Source organism: Thunnus thynnus, chromosome 9 (genome assembly GCF_963924715.1).
Source record: "Thunnus thynnus chromosome 9, fThuThy2.1, whole genome shotgun sequence".
In the NCBI taxonomy this organism is placed as follows: Eukaryota; Metazoa; Chordata; class Actinopteri; order Scombriformes; family Scombridae; genus Thunnus; species Thunnus thynnus.
Genome location: NC_089525.1, coordinates 5,296,817 through 5,309,578, shown reverse-complemented (window position 1 = coordinate 5,309,578; position 12,762 = coordinate 5,296,817). Strand labels below are relative to the sequence as shown.

General features: G+C 50.4%; 15 non-coding genes across 15 annotated transcripts; all 15 read left to right on the top strand.

Annotated features, from left to right (window-relative positions):
- Window positions 1–408: 408 nt before the first annotated feature.
- On the top strand, window positions 409–515 carry LOC137190395 (U6 spliceosomal RNA). The gene has a single exon (XR_010930221.1). It is a non-coding gene; the product is annotated as a U6 spliceosomal RNA (small nuclear RNA).
- A 385-nt stretch (window positions 516–900) lies between these two features.
- On the top strand, window positions 901–1,016 carry LOC137190193 (U5 spliceosomal RNA). The gene has a single exon (XR_010930025.1). It is a non-coding gene; the product is annotated as a U5 spliceosomal RNA (small nuclear RNA).
- An 823-nt stretch (window positions 1,017–1,839) lies between these two features.
- LOC137190023 (U2 spliceosomal RNA) lies at window positions 1,840–2,031 on the top strand. The gene has a single exon (XR_010929862.1). It is a non-coding gene; the product is annotated as a U2 spliceosomal RNA (small nuclear RNA).
- Window positions 2,032–2,888: 857 nt separating this feature from the next.
- On the top strand, window positions 2,889–2,995 carry LOC137190394 (U6 spliceosomal RNA). The gene has a single exon (XR_010930220.1). It is a non-coding gene; the product is annotated as a U6 spliceosomal RNA (small nuclear RNA).
- Window positions 2,996–3,380: 385 nt separating this feature from the next.
- Window positions 3,381–3,496, top strand: LOC137190192 (U5 spliceosomal RNA). The gene has a single exon (XR_010930024.1). It is a non-coding gene; the product is annotated as a U5 spliceosomal RNA (small nuclear RNA).
- Window positions 3,497–4,323: 827 nt separating this feature from the next.
- Window positions 4,324–4,514, top strand: LOC137190115 (U2 spliceosomal RNA). The gene has a single exon (XR_010929953.1). It is a non-coding gene; the product is annotated as a U2 spliceosomal RNA (small nuclear RNA).
- An 856-nt stretch (window positions 4,515–5,370) lies between these two features.
- On the top strand, window positions 5,371–5,477 carry LOC137190348 (U6 spliceosomal RNA). The gene has a single exon (XR_010930174.1). It is a non-coding gene; the product is annotated as a U6 spliceosomal RNA (small nuclear RNA).
- A 385-nt stretch (window positions 5,478–5,862) lies between these two features.
- LOC137190191 (U5 spliceosomal RNA) lies at window positions 5,863–5,978 on the top strand. The gene has a single exon (XR_010930023.1). It is a non-coding gene; the product is annotated as a U5 spliceosomal RNA (small nuclear RNA).
- An 819-nt stretch (window positions 5,979–6,797) lies between these two features.
- Window positions 6,798–6,988, top strand: LOC137190016 (U2 spliceosomal RNA). Its single transcript, XR_010929855.1, has one exon. It is a non-coding gene; the product is annotated as a U2 spliceosomal RNA (small nuclear RNA).
- An 856-nt stretch (window positions 6,989–7,844) lies between these two features.
- On the top strand, window positions 7,845–7,951 carry LOC137190346 (U6 spliceosomal RNA). Its single transcript, XR_010930172.1, has one exon. It is a non-coding gene; the product is annotated as a U6 spliceosomal RNA (small nuclear RNA).
- Window positions 7,952–8,336: 385 nt separating this feature from the next.
- Window positions 8,337–8,452, top strand: LOC137190190 (U5 spliceosomal RNA). The gene has a single exon (XR_010930022.1). It is a non-coding gene; the product is annotated as a U5 spliceosomal RNA (small nuclear RNA).
- An 803-nt stretch (window positions 8,453–9,255) lies between these two features.
- Window positions 9,256–9,446, top strand: LOC137189996 (U2 spliceosomal RNA). Its single transcript, XR_010929836.1, has one exon. It is a non-coding gene; the product is annotated as a U2 spliceosomal RNA (small nuclear RNA).
- An 856-nt stretch (window positions 9,447–10,302) lies between these two features.
- On the top strand, window positions 10,303–10,409 carry LOC137190388 (U6 spliceosomal RNA). Its single transcript, XR_010930214.1, has one exon. It is a non-coding gene; the product is annotated as a U6 spliceosomal RNA (small nuclear RNA).
- Window positions 10,410–10,794: 385 nt separating this feature from the next.
- On the top strand, window positions 10,795–10,910 carry LOC137190189 (U5 spliceosomal RNA). The gene has a single exon (XR_010930021.1). It is a non-coding gene; the product is annotated as a U5 spliceosomal RNA (small nuclear RNA).
- Window positions 10,911–11,737: 827 nt separating this feature from the next.
- Window positions 11,738–11,928, top strand: LOC137190015 (U2 spliceosomal RNA). The gene has a single exon (XR_010929854.1). It is a non-coding gene; the product is annotated as a U2 spliceosomal RNA (small nuclear RNA).
- The last annotated feature ends 834 nt before the right edge of the window (window positions 11,929–12,762 follow it).

Below are 12,762 nucleotides of genomic sequence, written 5' to 3'. Positions count from 1 at the left end.
CCCGAAAAAGGGCCTGGAGTAAAACTTTGACCCAATGGGCCATCTAGTCCGGCACCCCCTGCTGGCTTTCAGAGAAGGGCGACAACCAAGGTCGGACACACGCCAAGTGCTCAGCCTGTCGATTTTGTTTGTGTAGCACGATATCACCAATTTTTTAAGAGGTTTGGCATGAAGAACTCTGCGCAGTGTGGTTTCCTGTCATGCGTGATAGGAGTGGATGCTTAGCTTTGGGGCCCAAATGAAGCCTCCTGCGTGACAGACAAATTGTGCGTGGCCCCCTCATTTGGCATGAGGCCATTTCTGGCCTTACCCACTTTGTGATTTTCACAAGTCCTCCAGACTGCACCGCGGTCAAGGGGCCATTCTGCCCACGGGGTAGTAAAAGGGAAGCAGCGCCTGAGGACTTGTGTCCTTGCTACGGCAGCACGTATGAAAAATTGGATTCGATACAGAGAAGATTAGCATGGCCCCTGCGAAAGGATGACACGCAAAATCGTGAAGCGTTTCCACATTTTGATCCGCTTCTGATGTCTCCTGCTCCTCTCGAGCGCCTGAGGGGGGCGGTAGTACTTTGGCTGCATTTCCTGGTCTTCTTTGTCGCGTTTGACCTCGTGGCTAGGCAGCTTCCTAGTACTGGTTATCTGGGTGGCCGATGTTAGGCTCGGGGAGGCCAGCTAAGGAAAATATGTCCCCGGCATGCAGAACCTGCTTCGTAGTACAGGCCCCAGAAGGTCTAGTGGCAACGACGTGACAGACGAGCAATCCCGGCGCCCAAAACTCCCTGAAGCGCAGCGCGGGGTAGGGGAATGGGTGTGGCCCGGGAGGCGAGTGAGGCTCACCGTGAAGGTTGTGGCTGGGACGACTGGGCTCCTTGGGCTGCTGTCGAGGAGCGGGCCGTACTTACTCTGGTTTCTCTTCATAACGTACAAGTCTTTCGCCTTTTACTAAAGACTTCCGTGGAGAGGAACACCCACGAGTTAAATCTATTTTTGGCAGGCTTTGCAGTTTGGCAGAGCCTCGTGTGTTTGTGAAAAGCAAAAACAGCTGTCCATAACAAGATGCGTGGGAGCACCGATCCTTGTCACCGCTGCTACTCAGTTCATTGGCCCGCTTCACCCCAACGTTTAAGTCCACGGCCAAAGGTCTTCTAAAGGTATCACCTTCGACCAGTATACGACGCTTGACCGTCCCGTTAATGAGCTTGTCCAGTCCTGTTTTCCTCAGTTAAGAAATATTGCAAAAATAAGGCCTATATTGTCCCCCGTTGTTCTTGAACAATGAATCCACGCGTTCATTTTCTCCCGGTTAGGCTACTGTAACTCCCTCTACACCTGCCTCGGTCAGTCTTCTTTAAAACGTTTACAGTTAATCCAAAATACAGCAGCTAGACTTCTAACCAGAACTAGCCGTAGGTCCCACATTAACCCTGTTGTGGGGCGTCCCTCCCTCAAAGACGCCTCAAAGGCCATTGACGTCCGCAAGCCTTTCTACATACCTCCCTTCTTCTTCCCGTGTCCTGTTTTATTTCATTTTGGTTGATTTCTCTCTGTGTGGTGTTTGTCTGTTTTATTAATCCATCTGTTTCGATTTTGCACGTGTATGTGTCTGTAAAGCACGTTGTGACTGTGTGTTTTAAAAAGTGCTGTATGAACAAAAGCTCACTTACTTACTTATTTACTTACTTACTTACTTACTTACTTACTTACTTACCTACTTACCAAGGAGCTCCTGGGCGGAGCTGCCAAGCGGCAGTCGTTCTTGCGGTCGTTTGAAACGACTGCACCACGACGAGCCAGAACTGTGCAGGAGGTGGGGCGGGGCAGCAAACAGCAAGGGTTCATCGCTTCTCGGCCTTTTGGCTAAGATCAAGTGTAGTATCTGTTCTTATCAGTTTAATATCTGATACGTCCTCTATAAGGGGACAACATATTAAAAGGATTTTTTTGCACTTGGAGTTGAAAAAGGGGCTTGCTCCGTTCACTCCACGCATCGACCCGGCATTGCAGTGCCGCTGGGAACGGTGCACCCTTCTCTCTGCTTTGTGGAATGCCAATTACTCAGAAGAAATGCAGCAGCCTCCTCAGTCTGCCCGTCTCAGATGGCTGCATGTCAGCCATGACAACTGGGGCAAAAGTGCGGCGTGCAACGTAGAGTGACACAGAGTGAGATTTGCACCTCTGATTTGATTAGCAGACAAACATGACAGAGTGGGAACGTTGCCGTATTGCAAAGAGCTGCGAAATACACGTTGAATCTGCACAGCGTTTTCCCTGCGTTTGTCCTCACTGGAGTGTCTGCGGCCACCTGCCTACTTTTGTTGTCTGGTAGCCCGCGTCTGAAAACCAATCCTCAGCATTGCGGCGGGGTATGTCAATCACAGGTTCCTGCTCTCTGACAAAGTTTCTTGCCGGTTTACATGTAGAAAATATATTGTGCATACCGAACGCGACATTCTCAAGAATGTCGTCGGCTCGGCCTTACCCGAAAAAGGGCCTGGAGTAAAACTTTGACCCAATGGGCCATCTAGTCCGGCACCCCCTGCTGGCTTTCAGAGAAGGGCGACAACCAAGGTCGGACACACGCCAAGTGCTCAGCCTGTCGATTTTGTTTGTGTAGCACGATATCACCAATTTTTTAAGAGGTTTGGCATGAAGAACTCTGCGCAGTGTGGCTTCCTGTCATGCGTGATAGGAGTGGATGCTTAGCTTTGGGGCCCAAATGAAGCCTCCTGCGTGACAGACAAATTGTGCGTGGCCCCCTCATTTGGCATGAGGCCATTTCTGGCCTTACCCACTTTGTGATTTTCACAAGTCCTCCAGACTGCACCGCGGTCAAGGGGCCATTCTGCCCACGGGGTAGTAAAAGGGAAGCAGCGCCTGAGGACTTGTGTCCTTGCTACGGCAGCACGTATGAAAAATTGGATTCGATACAGAGAAGATTAGCATGGCCCCTGCGAAAGGATGACACGCAAAATCGTGAAGCGTTTCCACATTTTGATCCGCTTCTGATGTCTCCTGCTCCTCTCGAGCGCCTGAGGGGGGCGGTAGTACTTTGGCTGCATTTCCTGGTCTTCTTTGTCGCGTTTGACCTCGTGGCTAGGCAGCTTCCTAGTACTGGTTATCTGGGTGGCCGATGTTAGGCTCGGGGAGGCCAGCTAAGGAAAATATGTCCCCGGCATGCAGAACCTGCTTCGTAGTACAGGCCCCAGAAGGTCTAGTGGCAACGACGTGACAGACGAGCAATCCCGGCGCCCAAAACTCCCTGAAGCGCAGCGCGGGGTAGGGGAATGGGTGTGGCCCGGGAGGCGAGTGAGGCTCACCGTGAAGGTTGTGGCTGGGACGACTGGCCTCCTTGGGCTGCTGTCGAGGAGCGGGCCGTACTTACTCTGGTTTCTCTTCATAACGTACAAGTCTTTCGCCTTTTACTAAAGACTTCCGTGGAGAGGAACACCCACGAGTTAAATCTATTTTTGGCAGGCTTTGCAGTTTGGCAGAGCCTCGTGTGTTTGTGAAAAGCAAAAACAGCTGTCCATAACAAGATGCGTGGGAGCACCGATCCTTGTCACCGCTGCTACTCAGTTCATTGGCCCGCTTCACCCCAACGTTTAAGTCCACGGCCAAAGGTCTTCTAAAGGTATCACCTTCGACCAGTATACGACGCTTGACCGTCCCGTTAATGAGCTTGTCCAGTCCTGTTTTCCTCAGTTAAGAAATATTGCAAAAATAAGGCCTATATTGTCCCCCGTTGTTCTTGAACAATGAATCCACGCGTTCATTTTCTCCCGGTTAGGCTACTGTAACTCCCTCTACACCTGCCTCGGTCAGTCTTCTTTAAAACGTTTACAGTTAATCCAAAATACAGCAGCTAGACTTCTAACCAGAACTAGCCGTAGGTCCCACATTAACCCTGTTGTGGGGCGTCCCTCCCTCAAAGACGCCTCAAAGGCCATTGACGTCCGCAAGCCTTTCTACATACCTCCCTTCTTCTTCCCGTGTCCTGTTTTATTTCATTTTGGTTGATTTCTCTCTGTGTGGTGTTTGTCTGTTTTATTAATCCATCTGTTTCGATTTTGCACGTGTATGTGTCTGTAAAGCACGTTGTGACTGTGTGTTTTAAAAAGTGCTGTATGAACAAAAGCTCACTTACTTACTTATTTACTTACTTACTTACTTACTTACTTACTTACTTACTTACCTACTTACCAAGGAGCTCCTGGGCGGAGCTGCCAAGCGGCAGTCGTTCTTGCGGTCGTTTGAAACGACTGCACCACGACGAGCCAGAACTGTGCAGGAGGTGGGGCGGGGCAGCAAACAGCAAGGGTTCATCGCTTCTCGGCCTTTTGGCTAAGATCAAGTGTAGTATCTGTTCTTATCAGTTTAATATCTGATACGTCCTCTATAAGGGGACAACATATTAAAAGGATTTTTTGCACTTGGAGTACAAAAAGGGGCTTCCTCCGTTCACTCCACGCATCGACCCGGCATTGCAGTGCCGCTGGGAACGGTGCACCCTTCTCTCTGCTTTGTGGAATGCCAATTACTCAGAAGAAATGCAGCAGCCTCCTCAGTCTGCCCGTCTCAGATGGCTGCATGTCAGCCATGACAACTGGGGCAAAAGTGCGGCGTGCAACGTAGAGTGACACAGAGTGAGATTTGCACCTCTGATTTGATTAGCAGACAAACATGACAGAGTGGGAACGTTGCCGTATTGCAAAGAGCTGTGAAATACACGTTGAATCTGCACAGCATTTTCCCTGCGTTTGTCCTCACTGGAGTGTCTGCGGCCACCTGCCTACTTTTGTTGTCTGGTAGCCCGCGTCTGAAAACCAATCCTCAGCATTGCGGCGGGGTATGTCAATCACAGGTTCCTGCTCTCTGACAAAGTTTCTTGCCGGTTACATGTAGAAAATATATTGTGCATACCGAACGCGACATTCTCAAGAATGTCGTCGGCTCGGCCTTACCCGAAAAAGGGCCTGGAGTAAAACTTTGACCCAATGGGCCATCTAGTCCGGCACCCACTGCTGGCTTTCAGAGAAGGGCGACAACCAAGGTCGGACACACGCCAAGTGCTCAGCCTGTCGATTTTGTTTGTGTAGCACGATATCACCAATTTTTTAAGAGGTTTGGCATGAAGAACTCTGCGCAGTGTGGCTTCCTGTCATGCGTGATAGGAGTGGATGCTTAGCTTTGGGGCCCAAATGAAGCCTCCTGCGTGACAGACAAATTGTGCGTGGCCCCCTCATTTGGCATGAGGCCATTTCTGGCCTTACCCACTTTGTGATTTTCACAAGTCCTCCAGACTGCACCGCGGTCAAGGGGCCATTCTGCCCACGGGGTAGTAAAAGGGAAGCAGCGCCTGAGGACTTGTGTGCTTGCTACGGCAGCACGTATGAAAAATTGGATTCGATACAGAGAAGATTAGCATGGCCCCTGCGAAAGGATGACACGCAAAATCGTGAAGCGTTTCCACATTTTGATCCGCTTCTGATGTCTCCTGCTCCTCTCGAGCGCCTGAGGGGGGCGGTAGTACTTTGGCTGCATTTCCTGGTCTTCTTTGTCGCGTTTGACCTCGTGGCTAGGCAGCTTCCTAGTACTGGTTATCTGGGTGGCCGATGTTAGGCTCGGGGAGGCCAGCTAAGAAAAATATGTCCCCGGCATGCAGAACCTGCTTCGTAGTACAGGCCCCAGAAGGTCTAGTGGCAACGACGTGACAGACGAGCAATCCCGGCGCCCAAAACTCCCTGAAGCGCAGCGCGGGGTAGGGGAATGGGTGTGGCCCGGGAGGCGAGTGAGGCTCACCGTGAAGGTTGTGGCTGGGACGACTGGGCTCCTTGGGCTGCTGTCGAGGAGCGGGCCGTACTTACTCTGGTTTCTCTTCATAACGTACAAGTCTTTCGCCTTTTACTAAAGACTTCCGTGGAGAGGAACACCCACGAGTTAAATCTATTTTTGGCAGGCTTTGCAGTTTGGCAGAGCCTCGTGTGTTTGTGAAAAGCAAAAACAGCTGTCCATAACAAGATGCGTGGGAGCACCGATCCTTGTCACCGCTGCTACTCAGTTCATTGGCCCGCTTCACCCCAACGTTTAAGTCCACGGCCAAAGGTCTTCTAAAGGTATCACCTTCGACCAGTATACGACGCTTGACCGTCCCGTTAATGAGCTTGTCCAGTCCTGTTTTCCTCAGTTAAGAAATATTGCAAAAATAAGGCCTATATTGTCCCCCGTTGTTCTTGAACAATGAATCCACGCGTTCATTTTCTCCCGGTTAGGCTACTGTAACTCCCTCTACACCTGCCTCGGTCAGTCTTCTTTAAAACGTTTACAGTTAATCCAAAATACAGCAGCTAGACTTCTAACCAGAACTAGCCGTAGGTCCCACATTAACCCTGTTGTGGGGCGTCCCTCCCTCAAAGACGCCTCAAAGGCCATTGACGTCCGCAAGCCTTTCTACATACCTCCCTTCTTCTTCCCGTGTCCTGTTTTATTTCATTTTGGTTGATTTCTCTCTGTGTGGTGTTTGTCTGTTTTATTAATCCATCTGTTTCGATTTTGCACGTGTATGTGTCTGTAAAGCACGTTGTGACTGTGTGTTTTAAAAAGTGCTGTATGAACAAAAGCTCACTTACTTACTTATTTACTTACTTACTTACTTACTTACTTACTTACCTACTTACCAAGGAGCTCCTGGGCGGAGCTGCCAAGCGGCAGTCGTTCTTGCGGTCGTTTGAAACGACTGCACCACGACGAGCCAGAACTGTGCAGGAGGTGGGGCGGGGCAGCAAACAGCAAGGGTTCATCGCTTCTCGGCCTTTTGGCTAAGATCAAGTGTAGTATCTGTTCTTATCAGTTTAATATCTGATACGTCCTCTATAAGGGGACAACATATTAAAAGGATTTTTTGCACTTGGAGTACAAAAAGGGGCTTGCTCCGTTCACTCCACGCATCGACCCGGCATTGCAGTGCCGCTGGGAACGGTGCACCCTTCTCTCTGCTTTGTGGAATGCCAATTACTCAGAAGAAATGCAGCAGCCTCCTCAGTCTGCCCGTCTCAGATGGCTGCATGTCAGCCATGACAACTGGGGCAAAAGTGCGGCGTGCAACGTAGAGTGACACAGAGTGAGATTTGCACCTCTGATTTGATTAGCAGACAAACATGACAGAGTGGGAACGTTGCCGTATTGCAAAGAGCTGCGAAATACACGTTGAATCTGCACAGCATTTTCCCTGCGTTTGTCCTCACTGGAGTGTCTGCGGCCACCTGCCTACTTTTGTTGTCTGGTAGCCCGCGTCTGAAAACCAATCCTCAGCATTGCGGCGGGGTATGTCAATCACAGGTTCCTGCTCTCTGACAAAGTTTCTTGCCGGTTACATGTAGAAAATATATTGTGCATACCGAACGCGACATTCTCAAGAATTTCGTCGGCTCGGCCTTACCCGAAAAAGGGCCTGGAGTAAAACTTTGACCCAATGGGCCATCTAGTCCGGCACCCCCTGCTGGCTTTCAGAGAAGGGCGACAACCAAGGTGGGACACACGCCAAGTGCTCAGCCTGTCGATTTTGTTTGTGTAGCACGATATCACCAATTTTTTAAGAGGTTTGGCATGAAGAACTCTGCGCAGTGTGGCTTCCTGTCATGCGTGATAGGAGTGGATGCTTAGCTTTGGGGCCCAAATGAAGCCTCCTGCGTGACAGACAAATTGTGCGTGGCCCCCTCATTTGGCATGAGGCCATTTCTGGCCTTACCCACTTTGTGATTTTCACAAGTCCTCCAGACTGCACCGCGGTCAAGGGGCCATTCTGCCCACGGGGTAGTAAAAGGGAAGCAGCGCCTGAGGACTTGTGTGCTTGCTACGGCAGCACGTATGAAAAATTGGATTCGATACAGAGAAGATTAGCATGGCCCCTGCGAAAGGATGACACGCAAAATCGTGAAGCGTTTCCACATTTTGATCCGCTTCTGATGTCTCCTGCTCCTCTCGAGCGCCTGAGGGGGGCGGTAGTACTTTGGCTGCATTTCCTGGTCTTCTTTGTCGCGTTTGACCTCGTGGCTAGGCAGCTTCCTAGTACTGGTTATCTGGGTGGCCGATGTTAGGCTCGGGGAGGCCAGCTAAGAAAAATATGTCCCCGGCATGCAGAACCTGCTTCGTAGTACAGGCCCCAGAAGGTCTAGTGGCAACGACGTGACAGACGAGCAATCCCGGCGCCCAAAACTCCCTGAAGCGCAGCGCGGGGTAGGGGAATGGGTGTGGCCCGGGAGGCGAGTGAGGCTCACCGTGAAGGTTGTGGCTGGGACGACTGGGCTCCTTGGGCTGCTGTCGAGGAGCGGGCCGTACTTACTCTGGTTTCTCTTCATAACGTACAAGTCTTTCGCCTTTTACTAAAGACTTCCGTGGAGAGGAACACCCACGAGTTAAATCTATTTTTGGCAGGCTTTGCAGTTTGGCAGAGCCTCGTGTGTTTGTGAAAAGCAAAAACAGCTGTCCATAACAAGATGCGTGGGAGCACCGATCCTTGTCACCGCTGCTACTCAGTTCATTGGCCCGCTTCACCCCAACGTTTAAGTCCACGGCCAAAGGTCTTCTAAAGGTATCACCTTCGACCAGTATACGACGCTTGACCGTCCCGTTAATGAGCTTGTCCAGTCCTGTTTTCCTCAGTTAAGAAATATTGCAAAAATAAGGCCTATATTGTCCCCCGTTGTTCTTGAACAATGAATCCACGCGTTCATTTTCTCCCGGTTAGGCTACTGTAACTCCCTCTACACCTGCCTCGGTCAGTCTTCTTTAAAACGTTTACAGTTAATCCAAAATACAGCAGCTAGACTTCTAACCAGAACTAGCCGTAGGTCCCACATTAACCCTGTTGTGGGGCGTCCCTCCCTCAAAGACGCCTCAAAGGCCATTGACGTCCGCAAGCCTTTCTACATACCTCCCTTCTTCTTCCCGTGTCCTGTTTTATTTCATTTTGGTTGATTTCTCTCTGTGTGGTGTTTGTCTGTTTTATTAATCCATCTGTTTCGATTTTGCACGTGTATGTGTCTGTAAAGCACGTTGTGACTGTGTGTTTTAAAAAGTGCTGTATGAACAAAAGCTCACTTACTTACTTATTTACTTACTTACTTACCTACTTACCAAGGAGCTCCTGGGCGGAGCTGCCAAGCGGCAGTCGTTCTTGCGGTCGTTTGAAACGACTGCACCACGACGAGCCAGAACTGTGCAGGAGGTGGGGCGGGGCAGCAAACAGCAAGGGTTCATCGCTTCTCGGCCTTTTGGCTAAGATCAAGTGTAGTATCTGTTCTTATCAGTTTAATATCTGATACGTCCTCTATAAGGGGACAACATATTAAAAAGTTTTTTTGCACTTGGAGTTGAAAAAGGGGCTTGCTCCGTTCACTCCACGCATCGACCCGGCATTGCAGTGCCGCTGGGAACGGTGCACCCTTCTCTCTGCTTTGTGGAATGCCAATTACTCAGAAGAAATGCAGCAGCCTCCTCAGTCTGCCCGTCTCAGATGGCTGCATGTCAGCCATGACAACTGGGGCAAAAGTGCGGCGTGCAACGTAGAGTGACACAGAGTGAGATTTGCACCTCTGATTTGATCAGCAGACAAACATGACAGAGTGGGAACGTTGCCGTATTGCAAAGAGCTGCGAAATACACGTTGAATCTGCACAGCATTTTCCCTGCGTTTGTCCTCACTGGAGTGTCTGCGGCCACCTGCCTACTTTTGTTGTCTGGTAGCCCGCGTCTGAAAACCAATCCTCAGCATTGCGGCGGGGTAAGTCAATCACAGGTTCCTGCTCTCTGACAAAGTTTCTTGCCGGTTACATGTAGAAAATATATTGTGCATACCGAACGCGACATTCTCAAGAATTTCGTCGGCTCGGCCTTACCCGAAAAAGGGCCTGGAGTAAAACTTTGACCCAATGGGCCATCTAGTCCGGCACCCCCTGCTGGCTTTCAGAGAAGGGCGACAACCAAGGTCGGACACACGCCAAGTGCTCAGCCTGTCGATTTTGTTTGTGTAGCACGATATCACCAATTTTTTAAGAGGTTTGGCATGAAGAACTCTGCGCAGTGTGGCTTCCTGTCATGCGTGATAGGAGTGGATGCTTAGCTTTGGGGCCCAAATGAAGCCTCCTGCGTGACAGACAAATTGTGCGTGGCCCCCTCATTTGGCATGAGGCCATTTCTGGCCTTACCCACTTTGTGATTTTCACAAGTCCTCCAGACTGCACCGCGGTCAAGGGGCCATTCTGCCCACGGGGTAGTAAAGGGGAAGCAGCGCCTGAGGACTTGTGTGCTTGCTACGGCAGCACGTATGAAAAATTGGATTCGATACAGAGAAGATTAGCATGGCCCCTGCGAAAGGATGACACGCAAAATCGTGAAGCGTTTCCACAGTTTGATCCGCTTCTGATGTCTCCTGCTCCTCTCGAGCGCCTGAGGGGGACGGTAGTACTTTGGCTGCATTTCCTGGTCTTCTTTGTCGCGTTTGACCTCGTGGCTAGGCAGCTTCCTAGTACTGGTTATCTGGGTGGCCGATGTTAGGCTCGGGGAGGCCAGCTAAGGAAAATATGTCCCCGGCATGCAGAACCTGCTTCGTAGTACAGGCCCCAGAAGGTCTAGTGGCAACGACGTGACAGACGAGCAATCCCGGCGCCCAAAACTCCCTGAAGCGCAGCGCGGGGTAGGGGAATGGGTGTGGCCCGGGAGGCGAGTGAGGCTCACCGTGAAGGTTGTGGCTGGGACGACTGGGCTCCTTGGGCTGCTGTCGAGGAGCGGGCCGTACTTACTCTGGTTTCTCTTCATAACGTACAAGTCTTTCGCCTTTTACTAAAGACTTCCGTGGAGAGGAACACCCACGAGTTAAATCTATTTTTGGCAGGCTTTGCAGTTTGGCAGAGCCTCGTGTGTTTGTGAAAAGCAAAAACAGCTGTCCATAACAAGATGCGTGGGAGCACCGATCCTTGTCACCGCTGCTACTCAGTTCATTGGCCCGCTTCACCCCAACGTTTAAGTCCACGGCCAAAGGTCTTCTAAAGGTATCACCTTCGACCAGTATACGACGCTTGACCGTCCCGTTAATGAGCTTGTCCAGTCCTGTTTTCCTCAGTTAAGAAATATTGCAAAAATAAGGCCTATATTGTCCCCCGTTGTTCTTGAACAATGAATCCACGCGTTCATTTTCTCCCGGTTAGGCTACTGTAACTCCCTCTACACCTGCCTCGGTCAGTCTTCTTTAAAACGTTTACAGTTAATCCAAAATACAGCAGCTAGACTTCTAACCAGAACTAGCCGTAGGTCCCACATTAACCCTGTTGTGGGGCGTCCCTCCCTCAAAGACGCCTCAAAGGCCATTGACGTCCGCAAGCCTTTCTACATACCTCCCTTCTTCTTCCCGTGTCCTGTTTTATTTCATTTTGGTTGATTTCTCTCTGTGTGGTGTTTGTCTGTTTTATTAATCCATCTGTTTCGATTTTGCACGTGTATGTGTCTGTAAAGCACGTTGTGACTGTGTGTTTTAAAAAGTGCTGTATGAACAAAAGCTCACTTACTTACTTATTTACTTACTTACTTACTTACTTACTTACTTACTTACTTACCTACTTACCAAGGAGCTCCTGGGCGGAGCTGCCAAGCGGCAGTCGTTCTTGCGGTCGTTTGAAACGACTGCACCACGACGAGCCAGAACTGTGCAGGAGGTGGGGCGGGGCAGCAAACAGCAAGGGTTCATCGCTTCTCGGCCTTTTGGCTAAGATCAAGTGTAGTATCTGTTCTTATCAGTTTAATATCTGATACGTCCTCTATAAGGGGACAACATATTAAAAGGATTTTTTGCACTTGGAGTACAAAAAGGGGCTTGCTCCGTTCACTCCACGCATCGACCCGGCATTGCAGTGCCGCTGGGAACGGTGCACCCTTCTCTCTGCTTTGTGGAATGCCAATTACTCAGAAGAAATGCAGCAGCCTCCTCAGTCTGCCCGTCTCAGATGGCTGCATGTCAGCCATGACAACTGGGGCAAAAGTGCGGCGTGCAACGTAGAGTGACACAGAGTGAGATTTGCACCTCTGATTTGATTAGCAGACAAACATGACAGAGTGGGAACGTTGCCGTATTGCAAAGAGCTGCGAAATACACGTTGAATCTGCACAGCATTTTCCCTGCGTTTGTCCTCACTGGAGTGTCTGCGGCCACCTGCCTACTTTTGTTGTCTGGTAGCCCGCGTCTGAAAACCAATCCTCAGCATTGCGGCGGGGTATGTCAATCACAGGTTCCTGCTCTCTGACAAAGTTTCTTGCCGGTTACATGTAGAAAATATATTGTGCATACCGAACGCGACATTCTCAAGAATTTCGTCGGCTCGGCCTTACCCGAAAAAGGGCCTGGAGTAAAACTTTGACCCAATGGGCCATCTAGTCCGGCACCCCCTGCTGGCTTTCAGAGAAGGGCGACAACCAAGGTCGGACACACGCCAAGTGCTCAGCCTGTCGATTTTGTTTGTGTAGCACGATATCACCAATTTTTTAAGAGGTTTGGCATGAAGAACTCTGCGCAGTGTGGCTTCCTGTCATGCGTGATAGGAGTGGATGCTTAGCTTTGGGGCCCAAATGAAGCCTCCTGCGTGACAGACAAATTGTGCGTGGCCCCCTCATTTGGCATGAGGCCATTTCTGGCCTTACCCACTTTGTGATTTTCACAAGTCCTCCAGACTGCACCGCGGTCAAGGGGCCATTCTGCCCACGGGGTAGTAAAAGG